The sequence below is a fragment of the Euwallacea similis genome, unplaced genomic scaffold (genome assembly GCF_039881205.1).
Source record: "Euwallacea similis isolate ESF13 unplaced genomic scaffold, ESF131.1 scaffold_40, whole genome shotgun sequence".
NCBI classification, from domain to species: domain Eukaryota; kingdom Metazoa; phylum Arthropoda; class Insecta; order Coleoptera; family Curculionidae; genus Euwallacea; species Euwallacea similis.
In genome coordinates this window covers 503,365-508,612 of record NW_027098665.1, presented here as the reverse complement: position 1 = coordinate 508,612, position 5,248 = coordinate 503,365, and positions in this window count along the sequence as shown.

Here is a 5,248-nt window from a genome sequence, read left to right as displayed (position 1 = left end):
ACTAACCTGAACTAACCTGAACTAACCTGAACTAACCTGAACTAACCTGAACTAACCTGAACTAACCTGAACTAACCTGAACTAACCTGAACTAACCTGAACTAACCTGAACTAACCTGAACTAACCTGAACTAACCTGAACTAACCTGAACTAACCTGAACTAAACCGAACTAACTGAACTAACCTGAACTAACCTGAACTAACCTGAACTAACCTGAACTAACCTGAACTAACCTGAACTAACCTGAACTAACCTGAACTAACCTGAACTAACCTGAACTAACCTGAACTAACCTGAACTAACCTGAACTAACCTGAACTAACCTGAACTAACCTGAACTAACCTGAACTAACCTGAACTAACCTGAACTAACCTGAACTAACCTGAACTAACCTGAACTAACCTGAACTAACCTGAACTAACCTGAACTAACCTGAACTAACCTGAACTAACCTGAACTAACCTGAACTAACCTGAACTAACCTGAACTAACCTGAACTAACCTGAACTAACCTGAACTAACCTGAACTAACCTGAAACTAACCTGAACTAACCTGAACTAACCTGAACTAACCTGAACTAACCTGAACTAACCTGAACTAACCTGAACTAACCTGAACTAACCTGAACTAACCTGAACTAACCTGAACTAACCTGAACTAACCTGAACTAACCTGAACTAACCTGAACTAACCTGAACTAACCTGAACTAACCTGAACTAACCTGAACTAACCTGAACTAACCTGAACTAACCTGAACTAACCTGAACTAACCTGAACTAACCTGAACTAACCTGAACTAACCTGAACTAACCTGAACTAACCTGAACTAACCTGAACTAACCTGAACTAACCTGAACTAACCTGAACTAACCTGAACTAACCTGAACTAACCTGAACTAACCTGAACTAACCTGAACTAACCTGAACTAACCTGAACTAACCTGAACTAACCTGAACTAACCTGAACTAACCTGAACTAACCTGAACTAACCTGAACTAACCTGAACTAACCTGAACTAACCTGAACTAACCTGAACTAACCTGAACTAACCTGAACTAACCTGAACTAACCTGAACTAACCTGAACTAACCTGAACTAACCTGAACTAACCTGAACTAACCTGAACTAACCTGAACTAACCTGAACTAACCTGAACTAACCTGAACTAACCTGAACTAACCTGAACTAACCTGAACTAACCTGAACTAACCTGAACTAACCTGAACTAACCTGAACTAACCTGAACTAACCTGAACTAACCTGAACTAACCTGAACTAACCTGAACTAACCTGAACTAACCTGAACTAACCTGAACTAACCTGAACTAACCTGAACTAACCTGAACTAACCTGAACTAACCTGAACTAACCTGAACTAACCTGAACTAACCTGAACTAACCTGAACTAACCTGAACTAACCTGAACTAACCTGAACTAACCTGAACTAACCTGAACTAACCTGAACTAACCTGAACTAACCTGAACTAACCTGAACTAACCTGAACTAACCTGAACTAACCTGAACTAACCTGAACTAACCTGAACTAACCTGAACTAACCTGAACTAACCTGAACTAACCTGAACTAACCTGAACTAACCTGAACTAACCTGAACTAACCTGAACTAACCTGAACTAACCTGAACTAACCTGAACTAACCTGAACTAACCTGAACTAACCTGAACTAACCTGAACTAACCTGAACTAACCTGAACTAACCTGAACTAACCTGAACTAACCTGAACTAACCTGAACTAACCTGAACTAACCTGAACTAACCTGAACTAACCTGAACTAACCTGAACTAACCTGAACTAACCTGAACTAACCTGAACTAACCTGAACTAACCTGAACTAACCTGAACTAACCTGAACTAACCTGAACTAACCTGAACTAACCTGAACTAACCTGAACTAACCTGAACTAACCTGAACTAACCTGAATAACCTGAACTAACCTGAACTAACCTGAACTAACCTGAACTAACCTGAACTAACCTGAACTAACCTGAACTAACCTGAACTAACCTGAACTAACCTGAACTAACCTGAACTAACCTGAACTAACCTGAACTAACCTGAACTAACCTGAACTAACCTGAACTAACCTGAACTAACCTGAACTAACCTGAACTAACCTGAACTAACCTGAACTAACCTGAACTAACCTGAACTAACCTGAACTAACCTGAACTAACCTGAACTAACCTCTGAACTAACCTGAACTAACCTGAACTAACCTGAACTAACCTGAACTAACCTGAACTAACCTGAACTAACCTGAACTAACCTGAACTAACCTGAACTAACCTGAACTAACCTGAACTAACCTGAACTAACCTGAACTAACCTGAACTAACCTGAACTAACCTGAACTAACCTGAACTAACCTGAACTAACCTGAACTAACCTGAACTAACCTGAACTAACCTGAACTAACCTGAACTAACCTGAACTAACCTGAACTAACCTGAACTAACCTGAACTAACCTGAACTAACCTGAACTAACCTGAACTAACCTGAACTAACCTGAACTAACCTGAACTAACCTGAACTAACCTGAACTAACCTGAACTAACCTGAACTAACCTGAACTAACCTGAACTAACCTGAACTAACCTGAACTAACCTGAACTAACCTGAACTAACCTGAACTAACCTGAACTAACCTGAACTAACCTGAACTAACCTGAACTAACCTGAACTAACCTGAACTAACCTGAACTAACCTGAACTAACCTGAACTAACCTGAACTAACCTGAACTAACCTGAACTAACCTGAACTAACCTGAACTAACCTGAACTAACCTGAACTAACCTGAACTAACCTGAACTAACCTGAACTAACCTGAACTAACCTGAACTAACCTGAACTAACCTGAACTAACCTGAACTAACCTGAACTAACCTGAACTAACCTGAACTAACCTGAACTAACCTGAACTAACCTGAACTAACCTGAACTAACCTGAACTAACCTGAACTAACCTGAACTAACCTGAACTAACCTGAACTAACCTGAACTAACCTGAACTAACCTGAACTAACCTGAACTAACCTGAACTAACCTGAACTAACCTGAACTAACCTGAACTAACCTGAACTAACCTGAACTAACCTGAACTAACCTGAACTAACCTGAACTAACCTGAACTAACCTGAACTAACCTGAACTAACCTGAACTAACCTGAACTAACCTGAACTAACCTGAACTAACCTGAACTAACCTGAACTAACCTGAACTAACCTGAACTAACCTGAACTAACCTGAACTAACCTGAACTAACCTGAACTAACCTGAACTAACCTGAACTAACCTGAACTAACCTGAACTAACCTGAACTAACCTGAACTAACCTGAACTAACCTGAACTAACCTGAACTAACCTGAACTAACCTGAACTAACCTGAACTAACCTGAACTAACCTGAACTAACCTGAACTAACCTGAACTAACCTGAACTAACCTGAACTAACCTGAACTAACCTGAACTAACCTGAACTAACCTGAACTAACCTGAACTAACCTGAACTAACCTGAACTAACCTGAACTAACCTGAACTAACCTGAACTAACCTGAACTAACCTGAACTAACCTGAACTAACCTGAACTAACCTGAACTAACCTGAACTAACCTGAACTAACCTGAACTAACCTGAACTAACCTGAACTAACCTGAACTAACCTGAACTAACCTGAACTAACCTGAACTAACCTGAACTAACCTGAACTAACCTGAACTAACCTGAACTAACCTGAACTAACCTGAACTAACCTGAACTAACCTGAACTAACCTGAACTAACCTGAACTAACCTGAACTAACCTGAACTAACCTGAACTAACCTGAACTAACCTGAACTAACCTGAACTAACCTGAACTAACCTGAACTAACCTGAACTAACCTGAACTAACCTGAACTAACCTGAACTAACCTGAACTAACCTGAACTAACCTGAACTAACCTGAACTAACCTGAACTAACCTGAACTAACCTGAACTAACCTGAACTAACCTGAACTAACCTGAACTAACCTGAACTAACCTGAACTAACCTGAACTAACCTGAACTAACCTGAACTAACCTGAACTAACCTGAACTAACCTGAACTAACCTGAACTAACCTGAACTAACCTGAACTAACCTGAACTAACCTGAACTAACCTGAACTAACCTGAACTAACCTGAACTAACCTGAACTAACCTGAACTAACCTGAACTAACCTGAACTAACCTGAACTAACCTGAACTAACCTGAACTAACCTGAACTAACCTGAACTAACCTGAACTAACCTGAACTAACCTGAACTAACCTGAACTAACCTGAACTAACCTGAACTAACCTGAACTAACCTGAACTAACCTGAACTAACCTGAACTAACCTGAACTAACCTGAACTAACCTGAACTAACCTGAACTAACCTGAACTAACCTGAACTAACCTGAACTAACCTGAACTAACCTGAACTAACCTGAACTAACCTGAACTAACCTGAACTAACCTGAACTAACCTGAACTAACCTGAACTAACCTGAACTAACCTGAACTAACCTGAACTAACCTGAACTAACCTGAACTAACCTGAACTAACCTGAACTAACCTGAACTAACCTGAACTAACCTGAACTAACCTGAACTAACCTGAACTAACCTGAACTAACCTGAACTAACCTGAACTAACCTGAACTAACCTGAACTAACCTGAACTAACCTGAACTAACCTGAACTAACCTGAACTAACCTGAACTAACCTGAACTAACCTGAACTAACCTGAACTAACCTGAACTAACCTGAACTAACCTGAACTAACCTGAACTAACCTGAACTAACCTGAACTAACCTGAACTAACCTGAACTAACCTGAACTAACCTGAACTAACCTGAACTAACCTGAACTAACCTGAACTAACCTGAACTAACCTGAACTAACCTGAACTAACCTGAACTAACCTGAACTAACCTGAACTAACCTGAACTAACCTGAACTAACCTGAACTAACCTGAACTAACCTGAACTAACCTGAACTAACCTGAACTAACCTGAACTAACCTGAACTAACCTGAACTAACCTGAACTAACCTGAACTAACCTGAACTAACCTGAACTAACCTGAACTAACCTGAACTAACCTGAACTAACCTGAACTAACCTGAACTAACCTGAACTAACCTGAACTAACCTGAACTAACCTGAACTAACCTGAACTAACCTGAACTAACCTGAACTAACC